Source organism: Saimiri boliviensis, chromosome 9 (assembly GCF_048565385.1).
Source record: "Saimiri boliviensis isolate mSaiBol1 chromosome 9, mSaiBol1.pri, whole genome shotgun sequence".
NCBI lineage: Eukaryota > Metazoa > Chordata > Mammalia > Primates > Cebidae > Saimiri > Saimiri boliviensis.
In genome coordinates this window covers 75,807,096-75,832,361 of record NC_133457.1, presented here as the reverse complement: position 1 = coordinate 75,832,361, position 25,266 = coordinate 75,807,096, and the positions used below count along the sequence as shown (strand labels likewise).

Genomic DNA, 25,266 nt, shown 5'->3' with positions numbered 1-25,266 from the left:
AAAATTACATAATACGTTACAAAACTGCATGACAAAATCTTCCCCAAAACAGGCTTTGGAGTCAGATTGCCTCTGCGTGAATTTTGGGGCTGATGGCAGGCTGTGCAATCCTGCGCCCATCTCTTTACTCCTCTGAGCCCTCAATGTCCTTCTCTATCATGTGGGTTTGCTAAGGGTTCCTCTACTTCCTTCAGATGTCAAGAGGAGTAAATCAAACAGTGATATGTAAATCAATTCACGCTGAGCTTGGTCTAGAAAAGGTGTTTAATATTTGGTAACAACATTCATGATTATATGTTAATAATTTAATTATTCACTCAGGTGTTTATTGAGTACCGATTGTGGGGCCAGGCACACTAGATACTGGGGAAGCAAAAGGTGGCAAAATTGGATGTGGCCTTTCACGCACGTGGAGCAAGGATTCAGCGTTTGTTCCTGCAGGTCCATAACCCACCCCCACTGAAATGAAATGGAGGCCGATGTTTACACTTCTGTGCACCTCTTTTGAGCTCTGCATACTGCTTTTGTGCCAGACAGGCAAGAATCAATGAGAGCAGCCATTTCTTCTAGGTGGCAATCAGAGCCTACTATTGAGCTCTTTGGAAACCAACTCATAGCAGTCACATGCAAGGGCTACTTCCTTTAGGAAAGGAAGGAAGAGGCCTTGCTTTTCCCAAGCTAGGTTCCCCGGTTATATTTCTTGACAAGGGCCAAATGTGTCATACAAAGGACTGTTTCCATTGTCCCTGTTTGCCCAGTTTCCTCCAAACCCCACCAGCTTCTCTGCTGCTGCAGGGAGTTTACAGAAAACACGTGCACAAAAGGAAGAACTTGCTGAGACCCTGGCAAACTGGAAACAGAATCCAGGTGGCTGAGGTCTAATCCTCACCTTCCCCAGGTAATTTCTCTCCCTTGAGTGAACTTGTGAAATCAATAGTTTTCAGGTGGCCCATGGCTCCTCCAGTATTCCTGGAAATCCTTACATCAGTGCCTTTTTTGTGTGTGCCGTATGTGGCTTTGAGTCTCCGCTACACGTTTCTCAGATGGTTTTGTGAGGCCTCAGGAATAATACCTATTTATTGGCTTTGTGTGAGGATTCAGTGAGACATGTTAGGAATGCAGGGATGTCTGGTTGGCAGCACAGAATAAGGCTCATTTATGGGACCAGCTGTTGGGTCAGGTGGGGCAGTCTATCTGTAGATATATAGATACAGACCATCAGCGAGCATGTAGATGGAGATACAACTATAGATAGATGCATATAGTATATTCACATATGTGTTAATTCAAAATTTTTTTCTTTTTTGAGACAGAGTCTCAAAAGTATCTTTATTTCATCTGTGTTTTCTTTCTTTTTCTTTTCTTTTCTTTTTTTTTTTTTCAGACGAAGTCTCACTCTGTCATCCAGGCTGGAGTGCAGTGTTGCAATCTCAGCTCACTGTAACCTCCACCTCCTGGGTTCAAGTGATTCTCGTGCCTCAGCCTCCCTAGTAGCTGGAATTACAGGCATGTGCCACCATGCCCGGCTAAGTTTTTTTTTTTTTTTTTTTTTTTTTTTTTTAAGTAGAGACAGTGTTTTGCCATGTTGGCCAGGCTGGTTTTGAACTCCTGACCTCAAGGGTTCTTCCCGCTTTGGCCTTCCAAAATGCTGGGATTACAGGTGTGAGCCACCATGCCTGGCCTAATTCAACATTTTAACAAATAACCTAGTGCCTACCATGTGCGATTCACTGTATTCATATTTACATGAGTGGGTCAGTTATTAGTCCTATTTGTGAAATCCCTAAAAAGAATCGAACATCTGAGTTTCTGTAAGGAGTGTTGGAAAAACTGTTTTCCCAAATGAGCGAAGATGGAGCAATGGGACTTTTGGGAGTGGGCTCCACAGGTTACCTGCTAATCACTGATCTCAATGTAGGTCTAACCTGGGCAGTGAGACATGGCCGTTCGCGGGCACTGCTGCAGAAGACCTGGCATTCTGCCTCCTTGTGGAGTCAGACTTTGGCCCACTGCAGTGTTTGCCACTGTGGGGGCGTCAGATGCTGATGGGCGGAATGAATGTGGAGGAAGTTGGCTTCACTAAGACAGGGAATGAATGGCCACCACTGCTTTTGTGCCAAAGGACTGAGCCTCCCTGGGAGAGTGGACAAGAACAGGCTGGAGGAGGGGTGCCCTTCATCATCTTGTGAGCATCTGGGCCAAGTTCAGGGCTGGTGCGCTCTTTCGGATAGATTCAGCTGGTGGCGCAGAGATCTGTGAGCTTGCTTTTGCGGGACTTTAATGATATATAAAGGCAGCCCGAGGTGCTCCTGACTGTGGATTAATTTGGAGATGACTTTCTCTGTTGAAGAGTGGCAAGACTCTTGCAAGTTCTTAAAAATACACTTGTTTGGTATGAGAATAAAAAGCAGTGGCTGAAGAATCAGTCTTCTATGGGCAAGGCTTCTCTGGTAAGTTAAATTCAGGCTGGGATTTAGAGGAATTTGTGCTCATCTAAGGATTAGGGCATGCCAAAGAAAAAACTTTAGTATGCAAAATGATTACCGGGAGGCGATTTAGAAATACAGATACTTGGGTTTATTTGACAGCTGTGGAGCAGTTACCGTCTGCTGCAAAGGTTGCCACTGCAGATGCCATTACGATTTCTGTTTGACTGTGGCCACCAAGATGAAATGTGGGAACATTGAAATTACAAAAGCATGGAGGAAGGGAGGGAATTTTTGCAACTCACGAATAACCTTGTAAATGGAAGAGCCTGTTTTACCCCCTCAAAAGGAATAAAATACTTGAGTTTACATGAGAAGTGTTAAAAATATATTTCCCCTATACCTTTGCCTTCTGGTTAATTCTGTTTTAAAATTGTAATTTAAAGCAAAATTAAAAGTAAGCCAGTGTTGTGGGGGCATGGAGTGGAATCCAGGTACATGAGCCCCGCTTCCCAAGATGTGGACTTAGCTGGTCTGGGATAGATCCTAAATTCAGAATTTCTAACAGGCTCCCAAGTATGCTGATGCTGCTGGTCTGCACATCATACCTGGGATGGCACTGAGTGAGAGGTTGTTAATTTTCCATTTTTGAAGGTATTGAGCAGAGAATGGTTCTCAAATTTGGCTGCATTAGAGTCAACTAAGGAGCTTTAAAAAAGTCCTAGACCAACAACAGCAGAAAGTCCTGTAAAAGCAAGCTCACAGATCTCTGCTCCATCAGTGACATCTAGCTGAAAGAGAGCACCAGCCCTGAACTTGGCCCAGATGCTCACAGGATGATTAGGGCTGTGGGGTCCAGGCATTCGTGTTTTTAACAGCTTCCCACATAGTTCGGTGTGTAGCCAAGGTGAAGAACTGATGCTCCAGGAGAAAATTATTTGAGGCAATGGCAACCAAAGGTCATAGTCATCATGAGGTGTCAGAATCGCTTTGGAGACCACGAATATTTTGTAACACTTCCCGTCCTATCTTGAAATTCACAGATTGTATAATCTACTTACGCATCATTAAAAAAAGTTCTTTCTGTAATATAAAGGAGAAACAAAGAGAAGTTGAAAAAAAGTAACTTTTGGTAAATATATATATGTACACATTATATATATTTATATACGTACACATTATACACACACACACACACACACACACACACACACATATATATATAGCTGATAGGTAAATGCTTGAGCACGAGTTCTCTAGAAGACATAATAAAGTATCCGGGTGTTTGTCCTGTAAGAACGTGACCCTGACAGCCCCAGATCCAGGCCAAGTCTGGAGCATAGGACCAGTGACTCAGACATTACTCGCTTGGTGACATGGTGCCTTGGTTTTCCAAATGGGTGAAAAACGCTCAGGAAATTTCTGGACACAACAACACACCTTGACTGACTCTGGGTTCCTGCATATTCTGCTCATACTAAACCAGGCAATAATGCTCTGTGATTATATGTCAGAGAGTGAGGGTCTAGGGTAGGGTAATTATCAACTGGTTGTTCACCAACATGCATTTTGGGCTCCATTCTGAGCATTTCAGAGATTCGAGCTTCCCTCTTCCTCCCCCAAAGGCGAGGATGTCTCCACTATCATTGAGCAATCACAAACGGCACCCTCGAGGGTCTCAGGCTCCCCGTTGAACACTGACGCGGAATAAGGACTGAAGGTGAGCTCACTGAAACGCACTCGAGGCCAGTTTCACCTTCCACACGGGAGCAGCCTCCTGCAGACCAGGGCTGGTGGCGAAACTGTGGTTTCCCACCCCAGATGGCTGCAGGCGCCAGCCCATTCAAAGGGTGGAGAGAGAAGGGCTGCGGGCTTCCAGCCAAGCTTCAGTCTCACTGAAAGTCTGAGTTCAGGTCCCAAGCCCCGAGAGTGAAAAGGGACCCTTATAGAAGAGATAAAGGAGCTTCCTTCACATCCCTTGCACTCCCCCCTCCCTCAAAAGATAATCCTGGGAAATATTTAGCGATCTCCAGTGCCCTCTAGTGGCAAATACTTGTCATGCCAGGCACCAAAATATGGTTACTTTAATTTTTATCGTTTAAAAACCCACGCAAGCCCATGCAAGTTTATATATTAACAACCTCAAGCTTTCCTGCATTTCCTTTTATCATCCTAATCTTACTACACCCCTAGAGAATGTTTTCTATGCATTTACAAATTGTATATATGTATATTACGTATATATTTCTATATGTTACATAGAGATGTAGACATGTAGAAATATATATTGTGTGTATATATATAAAGTGTATGACTTATATATAAACAAAATATATTTTGTATGGAATATATGTATATATATTATATTTACAAATGTAAAAATATTTAAAAACTATATAAATATATAAAAATACAATACATTTAATTATATATTATACATGTTTATATAAAGTTTATGTTTATATTGATAATATATTTGTATGTACTGTATAAAGTCTGAAATATATTGTATAAGGTTTTTATTTATTTATTTATTTATTTTTTGAGTCAGGGTCTTGCTCTGTTGCCCAGGCTGGAGTGTAATGGCACTGTTCACTGCAGCCTCGACCTTCTGGGCTCAAGGGATCCTCTCACCTCAGCCTCACAAGTGGCGAGGACTACAGGCGTGAGTTACTAAGCCTGGCTAATTTTTTGTAGAGACAGGGTCTCCCTGCGATGCTCAGGCTGGTCTTGAGCTACTGGGTTCAAGTGATCCTCCCATCTTAGCCTCCCAAAGTGCTGGAATTACAGGTGTGAGCCACACGCCTGGCCTGAGGTTTTTAAACACAAAAGTGATCTGACTGTTTAACTGCTGCATAGCGTTGTGCAGTGTGAAAATAACTTGATTTGTTTGATTTCCCTCCCCTACAGATGGACATTTAAATGGCTTTCATTTATCTTCCATTACAAGAATATTTTGTACATACGTGTGAGTTTTTCTATAAGAAACACTTCCAGCTTTTCATTTAAGTCAGAGACTCAAACCTGAAATGCAAAAGCTTGTAAAACCGTGAGGTATTATCATCCCGCCAAAGGAACGAGGTGAGGGGAAATTTTATAAACTTGGAACCGAAAAAAAAAGGCTGGATATGGGGGAAGGGTGGGGAGTAGGGGGATCGTTTTCACCCAAAGCTGTATTCAGGCCCTGGGGTTTTTGTTTTTATATTTATTTAGAAAATAGATAAAACTTTTATCTGGTTCAAAATCCAACAACAGAGAGGTGTTAGATCTCATCTTCTTCATCCTTCTGTCTTCCAGCTGCACAGTTCTTCTCCGCAGAGCCAGCCAAAGTCACCAACGTCCTCTGTATCCTTCCAGAGACAGTTCAGGCATCAACAACAAAAAAAAAAAAAAAAAAAAAAAAAAAAAAAAAAAAAATCTTTCTCATTTTCCCTTCAAAACCCACCAATAATTGAATAATTGTACATGATATACATAGCCTGGCCCTTTTTCTCATTAAATAATGGGAGATTATGCCATCATGAAGAAACAGAGTCCTCCATTCCCTTTGCCTGGCATTCTATTATGTGAATGAGGTGTTATTTATTTAGCCAGTCCCCACCTGAAGGACACTTGGTTGGTTCCAATCTTTTTTTTTTGAGACGGAGTTTCACTCTTATTATCCAGGCTGGAGTGCAATGGCGCGATCTCGGCTCACCGCAACCTCCGCCTCCTGGGTTCAGGCAATTCTCCTGCCTCAGCCTCCTGAGTAGCTGGGATTACAGGCACGCGCCACCATGACCAGCTAACTTTTTATATTTTTAGCAGAGATGGGGTTTCACCATGTTGACCAGGATGGTCTCGATCTCTTGACCTCGTGATCCACCCGCCTCGGCCTCCCAATGTGCTGGGATTACAGGCGTGAGCCACCGCGCCCGGTGGTTCCAATCTTTACTATGACAACAGTGCCACAGTGAGTCGCCTTGTACAACTGTCATTATGAACATGTGTGGGGACACGTGGAGGCTGCAATGCTGGTAGTGGAATTCCTGGCTCAGAGGATTTTTACAAAGAACTGCAGGTTGCTGTCTGTGGAAGGCTTGCCAGTTTGTAATCTTGTGTGATCCGCCTCACCTCTACCAGCACCAGAGTCATCGAGTATTGTGTTATTTGAGAATTGGATAAGCAAAAAATGGTATCTCAGGGCGCTTTATGGGACATGCTAAAGTATGAGTGCAGCCAAATATCTTTTCAAACACTGATAAGGGGCCCTGGAGTTTTAGTGCCTTTCTTTAGAGAAATCTTGGGTGCTGGTCTTACTGACTCAGAGCCTCTTCTTCAAACTGCACCCCCTTAGCTGACCCCAGCGCACTTCAGGGCATGACGTGGATTTGGGGTTTTCTCATCCTGCTCTCCTTTCTTTGGGAGTGGCCTCCGAGGCTGCGGTCTTTCCATTCTCCTTGCTTTCCTCCTATCTCTATCTCAGCCACGCCATCCCGCTCCTGTCCAAAAGCCATGAGCCATTCCAGAGGGACTTGACTTTGCAGAAAGGAATGTGATAAGGGGCCTGGGTGTTGTGCTCCTCCCTCAGTAAGCTCTGGCGCTCTGGCTCCCAGTCTATGACCTGCGATCCCCTCGTGTCCCATGTGCGTGACCTCTCCATCCAATAGCACAAGCAATTCTCAAACAGCCAGGTGATGTGGATGCCCCCAGGCACACCCTGCACTTCCCAGCTTTATATCCTGGCCTGTGCTGCCCCTCTGCGTGTGATGCCCTCTTTGAGTCCGGCATGGGTGCGTGGCTGCCTGCTCCAGCAGGTCAATCCTCGGGCCCGTGAGCTTGACCTACACACGCTCCTGTGGCACTGTCTTTGTAGGTGGTGGCCACACCAGGGAACGTTCCCCAGACTCTCTCATTTCTCTTGAAAATTGTGTCATCAAATTTCAGCACATCTTAAACAGTTAAAAAGAAAATTAACATGCAAAATTAACAGAAGAAAGGGGAAGAAGGAGAAAATGCAACCTGCCCAAAGCTGTTCTTAACCATTGTTGGAGTGATTTCATATTTTTTAAAGCTTTAGGCAAAAAGTACAATTTTATTGATACTTGTATCTTGCTATTTCACATTCAATGCAATTCAATGTGTAAAAGCTGCTACGGTGGCACTAAGTGATAAAGAGTTAGTCTTCCCACCCACTCAGTGTGTGGACCCAGAACAGAATGGGGCTCTATGCCCTACTGCCTGAGGCCAAGTTCCATCCACAGCAGACCTGCTCTTCAGCATCTCCACCTTTGGCTGCTATTATCTCTCTGTCCTGGCTTCCTCCGCTGCCCCAGGGAAAAAGACCCATCACATTTTGGAGGGAAATAAATAAAACTAAAGACCTATTTGGTTTCGGCCTTTGGTTGGTGGGTAATAACCTTGATAGCACAGGCGTTTTTCCAGGCTGGAGGGCTGTGGTGCCACCATAGCTCATTGCAGCCTCAAATACCTGGGCTCAAGCGATCCTCCTGCTTCAGCCTCCTGAGTTGCCTGGTTACTTAAAAAAAAATTTTGTAAAGACAGGGGTCTCACTATGTTGTGCAGGTTGGTCTCGAACTCCTAGCCTCAGGAGATCCTCCCGCCTTGGTCTCCCAAAGTGTTAGGATTATAGGCCTGAGCCACCACACCTGGCCCAGGCATTTACTTCTTTTTAAAAAGAGGCGGGATGAGTTTCTGTGGGAAGCTAGCTTTCACCTGCCTTCCTGCTACCTGGGAGGTGCTGTTTATGAATTCAGGATTCATCTGTCCACAATGATGATTTTCTTAGCTTGTGAGGTTACTGAAAGGCAATCATTATAGATAGAAAACTTTCCCCGATGGCCCCTTGAGACAGGTTGAATAACGTCATTGAGTCTCTATACCTCCCTCTGCAGTGCGCATGGTCACTCTTTCTTTCAATGATGAGGAAACAGAAGGTCAGTCCACAGGAGGATGGAAACTTGGTCTCAGGAGTGGGGCTCAGGGCCCTGTTCTATTCTGGGTCCACGTACTTGGTGGGTGGGAAGACCACTGACTCTTCACTACTTAGTGTCTCTGTGGCAGATTTTACACACTGAATTACAGTGAATATGAAATAACAAGATACTAATGTTAATAAATTTATAACTTTCTGCATAAAGCTTAAAATAATGTGAACTCACTCAAAAATGGTCAAGAACAGCTTTGGAGCTGATTGTACTTTCTCTTCCTTCCCTCCCTTCCTCCCCCCTCCCTCTCTCCCTCCTTCCCTTCCTTTTTTCCTTCCTTCCTTCCTTCATGGAGAGATTGTTACAGGGAGGCCTGTGGGATGCTGCCTAACTCCAGTTTTGGAGGCAAATGCTACTTGGGGACTCACAGGAGGCAGCGCTGTGCTTGCTGGAGCTCAGCTCTAACTTGGGTTGGGTTTGCATCCAGCTGCTGCTTGGCCCAGGGAAGTCTCCAGCTGCTGCTTGGAAACCCACAAAAACAGCTGCAAGGGCGTTTGATTTGTGCCTCCGCCATCTTTCCAGCCTCAGTCGGATGGGCGTGGAGACGTTTCTGGAAAGAATGCCATGACGCCTGCCTAGGGAGAGCCCCAGGTCCAGTTCAAACTTCTATTGGTTGATGATGGTGGTACTGCAGAAACGACCTTTGTGAAACATCATGCGCCTGGTGAATTTGGGAATAAAGAAGTACATAGCCGCCTTGGGTGCTGAGGGTCATCCCCTAGAGTGCCACCCCAACAGAGGACCTGTATGTTCGGTGTGTGGGACACAGCCGGCCAGGAGCAATTTGGTGGACTGAGAGATGGCTGTTATATCCAAGCCCAGGGTTCTATCGTAATGTTTGATGCAACATCCAGAGTTACTTACAAGCATGTGCCTACCTGGCATGGAGATCTGGTACGAGTGTGTGAACGCAACCCCACCGTGTTCTGTGGCAACGAGGTGGACAGTAAGGACAGGAAAGTGAAGGCAGAATCCATTGTCTTCCACCGAAAGAGGAATCTTCGTACAACCACATTTCTGCCAAAACTAACTACGACTTTGCAAAGCCCGTCCTCTGACTTTCTGGGAAGCTCGCTGGAGACCCTTGTCTGGGATTTGTCACCATGCCCGCTCTTGCCGCACAGGAGGTCGCCATGGGCCCAGCTTTGGCAGCGCAGTGTGAGCACGACTTACAGGCTGCTCAGACAACCGCTCTCCCGGGTGAGGATGATGGCCTGTGAGAAGGAAGCAGGAGCCCAGTGCCAGAGTGGAGTTTGATAGGCAGCTGTCCTGTGAATTAATAATGTTGTGTGTCCCGCCTCATCATTACCTAGCTGAGCAGAACATGTGCTTCATCTGTGGAGTGCTGAAGGAGGTGAGTGGGCTTCGAAGTGAATGTGGCAGCTTAAAAAATACCTTCACTGCCAGGCGCGGTGGCTCACGCCTGTAATCCCAGCACTCTGGGAGGCTGAGGCGGGTGGATCACCTGAGGTTGGGTGTTCGAAACCAGCCTGACCAACATGGAGAAACCACGTCTCTACTAAAAATGCAAAATTAGCCGGATGTGGTGGCACATGCCTGTAATCCCAGCTACTTGGGAGGCTGAGGCAGGAAAATCACTTGAACCCGGGAGGCGAAGGTTGCGATGAGCTGAGATCGCGCCATTGCACTCCAGCCTGGGCAACAAGAGCGAAACTCCGTCTCAAAAAAAAAAAAAAATCTTCATTGTTTGGACCTGCTTATTTAGCTGTTCTGGAACGTAGTTGATTCCTTGACTTTCAAATATAAGACTGCCACAGTCGCATCACAATATTCAGTGCAGAAATTTTGTCATTGTCATTCCCATTCCTTTTTGGTTAGAATCAGAATAAAGTTGTATTTCAAATATCTGAAAACAACAATAACAACAACAACAACAACAACAACAACAAAAACAAAAACAGTAGTGAGTTCCAGAAGCACTGGCACTGGAGTAAGATGGTGACTTGGTGATAAAATGTCTTTCCGGGGTAGAGGGAAAACACTTCCATTTGATTATCAGTGAAATCTGGTGGCCACTGAAACCACTTCCCATTAACCTGGATGGGGAAGGCAGATACTTAGTTTCACGTTCCCAGAGGACAGCATTTTGCAATGGAGGACGTAGCTTCACAGTATGTCCCACTCCGTCAGGACTCTGTGCTGCACATCGACTCTGACGTGAATGGCATTCTTCCTCCCTGGCGTTGTGCAGTGCCCACCCTGGGCAACTGTACACTCCAGCCCTGGATAGGTTGATTTGTTAAAGGAAGGCTGTTTGCTAGCAGGTATACAGACAGAATGCATTTTATATGTAGAGTTAGTGTCTTTTAAAAAGAGAAAGCAGAAAAAGCCTGAAGATGCAAAAAGCATCTCTTCACTCTGGGACCTACCCCTCCCCCAGACACTGAGGGCTTCCCTGACAGCTCTGATCCGAGGCTCCTTGTAGGAAAAAAGACCTGGTTCTTCAGACTCCATCCGTGGAAGAAGGGAACACTGGTCATGGGGAAGTGGGCTCTGCACGGGGTTCCAGACACAGCAAAGAAAAAAAAAAAAAGCCTGCCATAGGTAGGGCCGGGAAAAGGGGGCCTCAGTCAAAGGGGAGGGCAGCCTCAAAGTTGACCCCAAGGCTGGGATCCGGGGGATACTTCTGTTCCCTTCTGCACCCAGCATCAGAAGAAACAGTTCATCCCCCTTAATCCTTTCACTGAATCATCCCTGCAACTTGGCACCCCTGAAACCACAAAGAGAAATCAATCACTCCTGCTTTAAACCCTTTCTTGGTGGTCCCCCGTGGCAGCAGTGACTTAGAGCCTCAGCACTTGTGGTAGTTGCATTTATAAAGCTGCCACAAACACTGAACTAGTAGACCCCGAGTCATTGCTCCTAGGAGAAGCACAGAGTTGGGTTCCTGCTTGCCTCTGGTCATGTTGTGTCAACTGATCTGTACATAACCTCGTTCTACGTATGTTTCTGTTGACAGGTGCCCTGTATGAGGTTTAGTGTGAATCGTTAGCACTGAACTCAGGACCAGCAGCGCTGTGGCTGAGGCCTGAAGGAAGTTTTTCAAGCACACTGATTTCCTCCGTAAGGCACTTCACAGCCTCTCGTGCCTGAGAACTCTAGCCATCACTGCTGCACGGTGCCTGAGGCCATTCCAAATGTGAAATCACCAAAGAAACCTCACAAAAGTGTGAAAATTATGGCACTAAATAGACCATGAAAATGACGCTTGTTTGCAGTCTGAGAACTGGCACCAGAAGGTAGGATGTCATCTTGTTCCTCCCCAGCACTGGACAACTCAAATTTCTCTTCACTCTGCCAGTGTCTTAGAGTGACCAGGAATTGCTGGGAATATTGATTTTTGGGTTGACAAATTTTATTGAATAGCTGAATTTGCAAATATGGAATCTGCACATAATAAGGGTTGTCTGTATTTTTAGTTAACTGCTATTTAAAAATAATGTCCATTTCCAGTTTGTCCATTCACTGCTATCCCAGGCCTCAAAAATGATTCCTCCCAGGGGTCAGGTGGACAGTGCAAGCGTCTGGTGGTGACTCAGGTGGAACAGAGGCCACTGGCCTTGTCCAAAGGAGGCAGCAGCTCCTCCCCTCCCATAAGCCTTGTGGGGCGTGGGGCCCATAATTTCTACTTGGGAGGGTCCCACAGTGGCATCTGTGTCAGTGTGGCCAGGGATATCTCTGGAAGAAGGGGTTGCAGACTGAGATTTTCTGTTTACTTGGAGAGTGGATTTAGGGTGCTGAAGGGCATTGAGGCGGGGCGTCTAGGGCTTCCTGTGTCTTCCCACAGTGCTACCTCTGGGACTTCATTTTGTCAGAATTTCTGATATTTCCTGAGAAAGCTGGAAATCCCGTTTTTATTTTTAATCAGAAATATCAGGATTTAAAAATATAAGCAACTAACTAAACAACGAAAAAACCCTAACCATTGTGCAAGCCGAATGAAATAGGCATAGTCAACACATAAGCCTGCCATGTTCCCAGGTGCCTGGCCAGCTGAGATACAGGCAAGGGGCCCAGGCAGGGGCGGGTGATTCCCTCGCCCACGGGCCTGTGCATTCCACATGTTGTTGCTTGGACCCATTAACACTGACTGCCACGTATTTCTGTTTGAAGAAAGTCCTGCTACTGTGCGTGAGTCTTGTCTGTATTGAGAGCAGGGTTGAGCTGATGTTGGTTACAAAGTCTACCTTCAGTGGGCAATTATAAGGGTTCACATGAATTGAATTAACAATATTTTTATAGCTGAGGCTACACAAACCTAAAGGAAATGTGACTTCTACGGAAAGAATGAAGACGTTCCTAGCACTTTCAAGTATATCGAGCATTTCTTCAATAAGTGTATTTTTTTCATCTCGTGCGTCTTGTGTATGAAAGCTTTCTGTGAGGTTATGTTCATGAAAACAAACGCCCTTTTTTTTTCTTTTCCTAATAAAAGCAGGATAATGAAAGATAAGGATAAGGTTACAGTATGGCACAGTGTTGTCAACAAGCCTTTTGAGATTGTCTTTCTCTGTTGAAATCGGTTAATGAATTGGAGTTTTCCACTGAGCTCACGGAAGGTAGCTTTTCAGATCTGGGAGCAGATAATCAGAGAGACACTTTTTCCATGCAGCTTGTTGAAGGGCATCGTTTGGTCTTGTGGGTACACCAACTCAGTCTGGTCCAGGACCAAGCTTACTAATTACCACAGGTGGACCTTTGACCCAAGGAGGCAAACAAGGCTTTGGGGCACTTCTCCGTGACCACCTTGGGACCCTTCAGAAGTGATGAGCTGCCAATCTGGGAGCCGCTTGGGTGATAATGATTCTCCAATGGGCTTTTATGTGGACGAGCAACATGACCTCAGGCATCAGGGACACCAGAAAGGATGCTTTTTATGCAGCTTGAGATGTGAGTAGAGAGCAAAAGAGATTTCGAAGATGAGCACCGCCGTTCTCTCGACGTGATAAAGTTTCTTCTGAGTGACGGCAGTATATCCTCATGCATGTAATGCACTTAAGCTTCGTAATTTTGGAAAATAACGATCTGTTTTGTGCTCACTATGAACCCGGTGTGGGCCTAGATGTTTTATGTGCGCAGGACCTCATTCATGTAATGCTTTCAGTGATTGGGAGAAGGCAGGAGTGGTACTTGCCCCCATTTTACAGGGGAGGAGACTGAGGTCCTTGAACAAGTGAAGAATCCAGCTGGGACTCCCGAGCTCAAGTCTGTGGATCCCAAAGCTTGTGCTTGTTGAGGCTCAAGAGAAGACGGAGCTCGCAGTGGCTTGGACGCGGCAGGAACTCATTTCATCTGTCTTTTCTCAAGACATAGGGGGTGGGAGTCATCTGGCTGATAGAGCGTTTGACGGAAGTTCGAAGAACTTTAGCCTGGTTAGCAGCGTGTTTGGAATCACCTTGCAGGGTTTGCCTTAAATCAGGGAGATTATTGCAAATTAATTATCAATGTAAAAAAAACTAAGCCTGTCAGTGATCACAGCCAGGGAGGGCCATCGTAGATTACTGCTCGATTCATCATGCCTGAGGAGGGAGAGCCGCTGTCATTTCCCTTTTTCTCGTTTCTGTAAAGCTCCTCACCGTCCTATCTCAGCCAGATGCCTTCATCAACCCCATCTCCTCCCAGCTCCTTGGGAAACTTACCACATCTCTTTTCTTTTTGCTTTTGAATTGTCTTTTTCTGTCACCTGGACCCTTCCTGTTTTCTTTTTCACCACGGTTGTAAAGTTGAAAGAATTGTACGGAGAAAATCACACACTTACCACCCAGATGCCACAACTGGCATTTGCTTTATGTGCCGGATCACACAGCCGTCCTTCTAGTCCCGCACCAAGACTTAAAAAAAACCCACATTTCACAGTGGGTTGCATACATGATACACTCTCTTCCTAAACACTTCAGCGGGCACATCACTGACCAGATTTCAAGATACATTTTTGTTTCTTTTTCTGTTAGGTAAAAATTTGCAGGGAAATGCATAATTCTTACATGTAGCATTGGGCAAGTTTCCCCCCTTAGCTTTTAATACATCTCTTCTCTTGAAATAATAAATCTCTTCTCTTGAAAAGTCAAACCAAATCTGCCCTCACTTCAGGCCCATTCAGCTACTGCCCTGTGTTGCTCCTCCTCAGTTCCAATCAGACGTTTTGAAAGCGCTGTCCCCGTTTCTTCCCTCCAGCCTCTCCCTGCACCCATCTGGCCCCGTCCCTACCCCTTCTGCCATCTTCACTGAGGTTACCAATTCCTTCTGTGTCACCAAACCGAGGAACATTGCCCAGTCATCACTCTCCTTTGCTCCTGGTGGCACCGCAAGCTCCTTTTCTCGGGACACACTCCCTTGCCTGACTTGCAGGGTGTCACAAGCCCCGGGCTTTCCCCCAGCCCTCTGGCTGCATTCTTTCTCTTACTTGAAGTTGCCTTTGCCATTTTCTCCTCTGGAATTAAGTATTGGAATTGCTTAGGGCTCAGCAATTCCATCCTTTTTTTCTGACTCCATACTTGCACCGACTGGACCTCATCCTCTTCTGGTTTCAATTTCCGCCCGCACACACATGACCCTCACATGTGCATGCAGCCTGGCATCTCCCCTGGAGCTCTCGCCTGTATTGCAGCCCAGCGCCCCTTCTCGGATGGTCCAGAAGCACCTAACCTGTTCACGTTCCGAAACCTGACTCAATCTTTCCTCTTCACACTTGTTCGCTGTCTTAGTCCATTTTGTGTGGCTAGAATGGAATATCTGAGGCTGGGTAGTTTATAAAGAGAAAGAATGTTTGTTTGGCTCATGATTCTGATGGTTGGAAAGTTCATGACTGGGTCCCTGAATTTGGTGAGGGCCTCAGGTCGCTTCCACTCAGCGTGAAAGGAGAACTCCAGCTCTCAGAGATCACTGGTGAGAGAGGAAGCAAGAGAGAGTGGGGAGGTGCCAGGCTCTTTTTAACAAGCAGCTCTTGCTGGAACTCACTCTTATGGGAGGGCATTACTCTATTCATGGGGGATCTACCCCATGATCCCAAATCCCCCACAAGCCCCCATTTCCCAACATTGACACCCCGGGATCAGAGTTCAGCAGACTTGCTGGGAACAAACCATATTCAAACCACAGCCTCCTCCTCCAGGGTCCCCCCAGCACAGAGCCTGGCGTTACTATTAACCCAGGGGGCATCGCTGGCCCCTCCTCCCCTAGATCTAATTCACTGCCACATTGTATTGATTTTGCTTCTCACAATTACCTCTGAGGCCGCCTTCCTCTCCTCTCCACTGCCACAGTCACGGTTCATACCTAGCGGGGCCTCCCACTCTCTTGACACCCTCCAGGCATGCATTTTTCACCCAGCAGTCAGAGTTCTGTTCTCAAAAGACTAGCCTGGTCCGGGCACTCCCCTGTCTAAACCCCACGGTGGCTTTCCCATGCTTTTTGTCTTTGCAGGGACTGCAAGGATCTTTTGGGTCAGGCCCCTGCCCACCTCTTCAGGCCCCTCTCCCCACCTCCGACCCTGCAGCTCTCTGCTCTCCCACCTCACCAGCCTGTCATGCCTTGGCTCCTCCCACCGCTGTCCTCTGCCAATGCTCTTCCCTCTGTAGGAAGCCCTTGCCCCTCTCCTTGCCTGCCCAGGCCTCCCCATATACACAACTTGCCCTCTAAATGCCTCCCTGATGTTATGTGTCTCGTGATACCACATGCCTCTCCTTGGAGATACTTAGTATGGCCACAGTTTTGCATTGCACTGTGGGCATCTTTGATGAATGTCCTTTTTCTCATGGAAGCTTCATGACTGTATTTTTTTCCTTTGCTTTTATTTGGTCTTCAACACCTAGTGAAACGCCTGACACATATTAGACACACAACTGTCTGCTGACTGAATACATGAAATTTAATCCTTTACATATTTCTGATTTTTTAATAGAAGGCAATTAATGTTAGCCAAGGTACCAAAATTGGAGAATTAGTGTAATAGCTGTGGTTCGGATTTTTAAAAATGTTTTCATCAATCTGGGAGATCTAGTTCCTTGGGCAGGAAACAAGGGCTCACTCATGTCGCCTCAGTTTTTAAAAAAATTTGGACAGTGGTCATACACTCTGTGGCTTACAGAGCAGGGGCAAGAGACCTGGAGCCTGGAGCCTGAAAATCATGTGGCTATTAAGGGTGAATGCCTCCTGGTCATGCTGTTTTTCTTGTTTGCAGAATAATCAGACACATGCCCCTGGAGTCTCCAGGACTTGTGAGAATGGGATCATATTTGTATGTCTCTGCAAAATGGTAAAAGGTAAAATCATGGTAGTCTACTGGGAAAGGGGCAATCATGTTTAGGATCAGGATTCCACCAAATTTTCCTTTTCTGTCTTGCAAAGGGCAGGACACCACCCCTTGGGCCACAGTGGGGAGGGGCTGCTCTGTTGGGTCCTCCTGCTTTGGAGACTTGAGAACTGGGCTGAATCAGTTTCACTTATTATTATTAATGTTGTGATGATTGGTATTTCAGTAGGACTGGCTCTCTGTAAGCTTCAACCATCACATCAGGCTTCAATGGCCTGCAATAGCTTGGCCATGATGCTCCAGCTGAAGGGCGCTTTGGTCCCCGCTCCCAGGGTGATGGGCAGCTCAGCGGGACTGCACTTCCATCCGAAAACACAGGGAGCCGGCAACCCAGGGGATGGGCTCTCTGGAGGCTGCAAACCCAGCAGTTCTGGGAACCGGCTTTCTCTCTTTTCCTTGTTGTGGAAACCTCACCAGCTGCTTCATGGGGGAGGTTAATTAATGCAATTAACAACAAATGCCTTAATTGCAGATGTTTAGAGAGACACTTTACTATTATTATTGTTATTATTGTTTTGTGTGCAACTCTCCGCACACTTGGATATCCCTTTATTAAAGCAAATAAAACCATAATTAGGTGCAGCCCAATTCAAACAGCAGCAGCAGCAGCTTGGAGCAGGAAACCATAATTCAAGAACAAGAGGCGTTCTCGATAAATATTATGCTGTCTGCCTAGTAACTGGTTGTGTGCCAGGGTGCTGTGAGCTGCTTCAGGAGAGCTCTTACCTGCTTTCTCTAAAGCCTGGACAGACAGGGGAGGCCGGGTTGACAGAGACAGGCCACGGGGAGTCAGGGCCATGCTGGCAGCCCTCTTAGAGAACAGGCTCTTGAAAAAGCCCATGGGCCAGGGAGCCTGTATTCCAGGAGCCTTTGATCAGAAGCTGGGAATTACGCAGGAGCCGGGAGTTCAGGGAAAAGAGAAGGAAGACAGTTTATTGCTCTTTAATTGTGGTTTTGGAGGATTAGAAGAAAGGAACCAGAGATCAGGCCAGCGTTTCAAGGTGAAACAATCGAGAAAACACACATTCTGGGCCCTGTCCATGGATCAAGGCCTTGACCGTGAAGTCTTTAGCTGTGTTTCCCGATTGCACAGAGGGCTTATAGTGTGAAGTTGTGTGCGTCGATATGCTAATGATGGCCTCTTTAAGTGAAATTAATGCCCGGATTGTGTGCTTAGAGCAGCCCTTCATTATTCCCTGTGATATGAAGATGTGTTGGAGATTCTTCCCGGCCTCTCAGTGACACTCTTCATACAAAATTTATCTCTTTTATGGGTTTGAAGCTCTTTCAGATACATATCAAAGACCTTTCCATGCCTCTACCCTGCATAATATATTCTGCAACAGCTTATAATAAATCATCCTCCTTCCCTGACTGGTTAGCCGTGAGCAAACATGGCTATTGCTGGCACCGAAAGGATGCAAGATCCTCATATTTAATGCTTTGCCTCTTGTGTTACTGCTGTCTGTCCTTCCATCTTCCCCGGGGAGCCCCACAAAATGACAAGGGGCTGGACTCACCCCCAGTGGCATTCTGATTGGAAAACCATTGAATGGGTTGATGATATAGAAAATGTAACATGCCGTTCTTTCATGTTGAAAGAATCTTTTCCTCTTGCTGGCCTCATTTTCTGATTTCACAAATGGACGTGGCACAGGTGCCCATTATATTTCCAAGGGACTTAGGTTGACAAGGGTGACCATGTTGGTTGTTGCTTCTGAGCTGAGCATAGATGGGCTTTGTTGCATCTTGTTGAGGAGAGAAATCAAATAGAACAAAGGGAAAGATTGTCCTAAATGGTGGTCTCTGGGCCAGGAACTGCACCACGCTGCTGGCTGCTAACACGGGAGGTGGATCTCACTCTAACTCGGGTGACTTGGGAGAAAGCCTCCCTCAGAGAGGTTCCCTGTGTGGGCACAGAGGAATCAGGCTTTCTAGTGCTCATGGGTCAGTGGGGTTCTGTGTGTGTGGTGTGAGTGGTAGAAGGATAGGTGTTTTGCTTTTTTTTTTTCCTAAAGAAACAGAATTTGGTTTTGGTGGGGTTATTCCCAAAGGCCAATGTGTGTTTAAGGAAACACACTGTGATGGATATGGCTAGATGCACCCCCCTTTCTCACCCAAATCTGTTGCTGCTTCTTCTGTAGAAATTTATAGCTGGAGAGATGGTTGCATAGAATAAATGAGACACTTTCAGATTTCCTCAATGGTGTGGCCATTGAGGTTGACCAAAGATTAAGTAAAATTCCCAAAGTCACGCAGCTAGAAAAACAACAGAGGCAATATTTGAACCCATATCTGTTTGATTCCAAAACCAGTGATCTTTCTTGTCTCCTTTCATTCTCTTCAAGGATGGAGAATTTCAATCAGGTAGTTTTTAAAATTTCCAGAGAATAAAGAACACATTTAACAAAAATGGCTTATCCTAAATTTATACTATTATTATTAACTACAGATAATCTATTAAATACATAACATATACTACTATACGTCAACAGATAAAAACATCATTGGGACAATTACTGAATGGTTTCTCATAAATTTTTAAAGTATTTCGATTAGCTTTATTGAAGTACAATTTACATACAATAGAATCTGTAGACTTTTGGTGCATAACTGATTAATTTGGCAAATGTACACAGTCATTTATTGTAACCATCCTCACAATAAAGACATAGGATATTTCCATTATCCCAATAGCTCTCCAGGCTGCTGTGTATTCAATCCTTCCTTGCAGCTCCAGCACCTGGACACTGACCTGCTTTCCAGGACTATTGTTTTGCTTTTTCTAGAATCTCACATATATGAATTAACTCTTGCTTTCCGATTATTATATTGGTGCAGTTTTTATCAGGAGGCTGTTTTGGAGTAGAAAGTTTGGGGTTTTCCTTGGTAGCACTGCATATTGAAGTTACGTAGACCAACTAGCTATTGTTTTACAGACTCAGGCCAGTGTTCTTTCCCCTATTGCAGAGGGAATGGGATTTACATTGTAAGCAGCCCTATGAAAACAGCCATGCACTTCCTCAGAGCTACTCTGTCAGTTACCTAAACTGAGCCACCAGAATTTACCGATGCCACTTGTGAGTAGGTGAACTATTTACACACTTAAAGAGGAATGTTGAATATTTGTGTAGAATACCTGGAAATGTCCAAGTCAGAGCAGGTTAATTGGATGCATGCAGTAGTTGGAAGGTGGGCTGAGGATGCTTCCAAAAGTCCCATGACTTCCCCAAGGTCTGAGCCCGCCTGCTAAGTTAGCAGATGTCTTGTCCAAGTGTAGATCTGAAAAAAATGCAGCATTGTCTCCTACAGTTCTCACTAGAGCCAGACCTGCAAAGTCAGGCACCTCTGCAGCCAGCTGCGTTGCGTTGGGTACTATTCCTGGAGTCCTATGGACAGCATCGAAGTCTTGGCTGCAAAAGCCAGTCATGGCTGAATTCCCTCAGACACCTCCCTACACCTGCGTCATGTTGACTCATAACCCTCGAGTAGGTAGGGCTAAGAGAACAACTGTTTCAGGGTATTTCAGTTTGGATTTCCCCAGAAGCAGACCCTGAGGCAAACAATTTGAGTGATGATCTGGATAAACATCCTCGGGAATGGGGCAGTGCAACAGGGAAGGGCAGCCAGCTACATTGGCAGCTGGAGTGCAGTTTCTCTTGGAAACTCGGGGAGATGGTGGCGAGCTCGTAAGGAAGAGGCAAGGAAGCTGAGGGCCTCGTGCTCCCAATCCCTGTCTGTGCCTGGCTGAGGGCTGCGTCCAGTAGCGTGGGATCACCAGGACTCCTGGCTCACCCTGTGAGCTCCGGTGGTCAGCACATCCCAGAGCACACAGGAAGCAGCCTTTGGTGTGCAAGGGCAGCACTGAGGGGCTTGGGCAGCACACCTGCAGGGACTGCTATGAAGATTATACCAGGTTCCCTTCTCCATGCACTGTCTAAACCCTGCCTACCCCCCCTGCACCTGCCATACACACTGTGCTCCTCATCAGTTTACACTGAGCCATCGCTCTTTAGCATCTCACCATTATGGATTTTTCTAGAAGACTTCTAGGATCTGCCTAGATAACTCCTCCTCAGCCATCAGATCTCATCTAAGCACCTTTTCCCAGAAAGGCTTGCCCTGGCCTCCTGGTGAGCACAAGTCCCCCTGCTACATGCTGAGGGGGCACGGGTGGACAGGCCTGCCCAGCGCTCCTCAAGAGGCTTTTCAGCAGAAAACCACGTTTTCCAGACTTCCGTGCCATGGACTTCTGGAGGTCGTTGGGAAGTGTCTCTGTAGCGCAGGTGGAGTGGAGACGGCCTTCGGATTTTTCCACTTTGTGCTTTCTGCATTCCCGTGCATTTCTGTCAGGCAGACATGGAGATGTGCGGTTGTTTTGTGGTTCCTTTCCAGCAGTCAGGTTTTGTAGTGTCAAGAGGGGAGGGGAGGAGAGGGGAGGGTAGGGTAGGGTAAGGTAGGGTAGGGGAGGGGAGGGGAGGGGAGGGGAGGTGGGGAGGGGACTCAGTATTTTCCTCTTGTGTATCTATCCGGTGTGCTGTGGTTTAGACCAATAGTTGGGATGATGATGGTTTCCTTATACTGATCTTTGGATCACAGTGAATGTGGTGTGTTCCCGGAGCCTCTCGATTCTCTGTCTCCCGGATGGTCTCATGGTTGGTGGTTGTCCTTGAGGAACAGGCCCATGGAATTGCTGAGAGTCACTGGAAGTCTAGCCTAGAGTCTGCTCCCCCAGCTCTTCCAAAGATTTTGTAAGCACTCAGTTCATCGATTAAATACTGTCTGCTAAAAATAAGATGTGATGACTTATGTCTCCTAAAATTGAGCTTTGGTGGATATATCTCATTACACCAATACTTTTTTGTATTTTGTTTTATTTTTAAAATTAACACATAATAACTGTACATATTTACGGGTACAAAGTAATGTTTTGATGCATGCATACATTGTATAGTGAGCAAATCAGGGTAATTAGCATATCTATCACTTCAAGCATTTATAATTTCTTTGTGGTGAGAACAATCAGAAACCTCACTTCTAGCTATTTTGAAATATATATTATATTACTGTTAACTATAGTTGCCCTACTGTATTTTTTAAATATTATTTTTATTTTCCATATATTTCTACTTGAAAGCAGTTTTATCTTTATTTGTGGGAGTATATAAAATAGGGGTCTTGTATTCAGAAGGTCCCGTGATGATGGGCTTCTATCGGCTTTAGCTAGTATAATGACTTAGGGCAGCGGTTCTCAACCAGGGGTGACTTTATCTCCCAGGAGACATTTGGGAATGCCTGGATACTTGGGTCATCATAACTGGGAAAGGTGCTTTTGGCATTGAGTGGGTAGAGGATGGGGACACTGCTCGGCATCCTGCAGCACACAGGACAGCACCAACAGTAACCAGTTACCAGCCCAAACTGTCAATGGTGCTGAGGTTAAGAAAGTGGGATTTATGGATTTCTTTCTTTCTTTTTTTTTGAGACAGGATTTCATTCCCATTGCTCAGGCTGGAATGCAGTGGCATGATCTCGGCATACTTCAGCCTCGACTTACTGAGCTCAGGTGATGCTTCCAGCTCAGCCTCCCTAGTAGCTGAGACTACAGGTGCACATCACCACACCTGGTTAATTTTTTGTATTTTTAGTGGAGACGAGGTTTAGCCAGGTTGCTCAGCCTGATCTCAAACTTTTGGGCTCAAGTGATCTGCCTGCCTTGGCCTCTCAAGGTGCTAGGATTGGGCCGGGCGCTTTGTAATCCCAGCACTTTGGGAGGCCGAGGCAGGTGAATCACCTGACGTCAGGAGTTGAAGACCAGCCTGGCTAACATAGTGAAACCCTATCTCTACAAAAAAGACAAAAAATTAGCCGGGCATGGTGGGGAGCACCGTACGCCAGCTACTGAGGAGGCTGAGGCAGGAGAATCGCTTGAACCCAGGAGGTGGAGGTTGCAGTGAGATGAGATTGCGCCATTGCACTCCATCATTCTTGGGGAATGAGAGTGAAACTCCATCTCAAAAATAAAAGTGTTAGGATTACAGGCATGAACTACCATACCTGAGTGGTTTCCTTAAACTATATCAAATAGTGTACAGGATCTCTGGGAGAACAGAGAGCTTGGTCAAATGTACAAGCACAATCCAGACTGCTCCAGGAATCACCCTGATGCTGCCATACCATGGCTTTAAGAACTAATCACACCCCTCCTGGGCAGGGGTGTGATTATTGATCCTTACAATGCAGAGAAGGACATAGAGGTAGGCTCGTCTTGACGGAAGCTTGGGTCTGTTCTAGTCCATGCTTTCCTGGACTCCCACACCTTCCTTTTGTAGGACCTCTATTTGGCTTATGTCTCCTAAAATTGAACTTTGGTGGATATATCTCATCACTAATAACCTGATTGAATGACTTGTAAGTTCTAGCAAGTAATAGACTGGCAGTTGTCTCTTTTATCCAAATTGGTAATATTTTGAAAGATTTTATGACTTTAAGGTAGTCATTTTGTCTAGACATATTTGTGTGTGTGTGGGAGGGTGTTATATATTTATGCACACGTAGGCTATTTATTTAGTTTTCAAGTAATTCAAGAATATATTATCACCATAGAAAACATCAGACAATAAAGAAATACACAGAGGAAAAAGTGAAAATCCCGTTTGAATCCCTCTCCCTCTTCACTTGCAATCCCACTGCCCTTCACAAAGGCATCTGCTGCTACATTCTGCTGTGTATTCTAGATATTTGGTGTGTATATATTTTTCTACATGTTTACATGCACAAACATGCGTGTAGAAAAGGCATGGTCTTGTTTTGAGGATTTGTCTAATTCTTGTGGTCATATGTATGACTTTGCAACTTCCTTTCTTCATTCCCCTCACAGACTCTTTTTTTCTTTTAACTTGATGTGTCTTGAAGAACTTTATACTGAAGAATGTCTGGCTTCACCTCATCCTGTTGGCTGCTGCCTAAGTGTGGCTTGGGACACATGTGTTGCTTTCAGGCAACCGTAGAGTGGTGATCACAAGCTCTCAACCTGCAGTCAACCTGCTGGGGTTAAGATTGTGGCTTTGCTGGGCCCGGTGGCTCAAGCCTGTAATCCCAGCACTTTGGGAGGCCAAGGCGGGTGGATCACGAGGTCAAGAGATCGAGACCATCCCGGTCAACATAGTGAAACCCAGTCTCTACTAAAAATACAAAAAATTAGCTGGGCATGGTGGCACATGCCTGTAATCCCAGCTACTCAGGAGGCTGAGGCAGGAGAATTGCCTGAACCCAGGAGGCGGAAATTGCAGTGAGCCGAGATCGCGCCATTGCACTCCAGCCTGGGTAACAAGAGCGAAACTCCGTCTCAAAAAAAAAAAAAAAGATTGTGGTTTCGCCACTTTGCATATATGTGACCTGGGGCACTTTAGTTAGCTTTCCTGTCGCCTAGTTTTCTCATTTATGCCCTGGTTCTTATCTGTTAAAATAAATGTGAGCAACAGATTAACTAGATGTGCTTATATTGTAGACACCATCTACCAGATTTTCCCCAGGTCTTGACATGAGAAGGGATGCAGTTTGAATTGCATTGAAACCTCACTTGTTCTTTTCTAAAATTTTATTTTGCCTAGCAAAGAATTCTAGCAGATATAGTTGAAACCCAGGTTTTAAAAATTCCTAGCTCAAGAAATTATATTTTACATAGTTTCCCAGAAATTTTTCATTCACGACCTGCTGGCTACAGGCAGGATATCAGTTGATTCCCATGATTCTTTATTTCACCTTGGCATGTCTTTTATCAGAAATCATATGGAAACTTTTTAATTTATGGGCTTTTATTGCAATCCTCAATTCACCCTGAGTAGTCTATTATTAAGTGTTCTAGAGGTTCTTATTGTCCCTTATCAGAGAATTGTATCTCGGCACAATTCATCTGTAGTCATTCTTCACAGAGAAAATCTTTCATATTACCTTTCTTTCATCATATAACGACAACTCTTGAATACATCATTATTCCACAATGAGCTTATAAATTATTATCATTAGACAATTTTTCATATAATCTGATTTTATAAACTGTTTCTTTTTATTATCGTTAGAGGGGAACCAGTGAATGCATCTGTCTGTTTTGATCCACCATGATAACAGTAATAGAAAAACTAAGTAAGGACATCTTACTGAGTTGCAAACATACTGGATTTGTAATGACTTCAGACCAGGATATTCACGTGCAAATAGCCAAGCACCGTGGCCCTCTCTTATGAGTCACAGTGCCACCGATACTGGCATCTTAATTGGTAATGCTGAGCTACCCAGATGTCTTAAACTGGATTTTTTTTTTCTCACAGAAATGAGTTTTTATTTTTATTTTTTTATTTTTTGCTTTGAGACAGGATCTTGCTCTGTCACCCAGTCTGGAGTGCAGTAGTGCGATCATGACTTACTTGAACTCCTGGGCTCAAGCAATTCCCCCACCTCAGCCTCCAGAATAGCTGGGACTGTAAGCGTGTATCACCATACACAGCTAACTTTTATTTTG

General features: G+C 45.4%; 1 long non-coding RNA gene and 1 pseudogene across 1 annotated transcript in view; both read left to right on the top strand.

Annotated features, from left to right (window-relative positions):
* The first annotated feature begins 2,240 nt into the window (after positions 1-2,240).
* On the top strand, positions 2,241-9,761 carry LOC141585667 (GTP-binding nuclear protein Ran-like; annotated as a pseudogene).
* A 1,636-nt stretch (positions 9,762-11,397) lies between these two features.
* The window catches only part of LOC141585668 (uncharacterized), a 38,657-nt gene continuing 24,788 nt past the window's right edge, over positions 11,398-25,266 (top strand). Inside the window, exon 1 of the long non-coding RNA XR_012519281.1 lies at positions 11,398-11,673. This is a non-coding gene — a long non-coding RNA (uncharacterized LOC141585668). The remainder of the gene's footprint in view (positions 11,674-25,266) is intronic.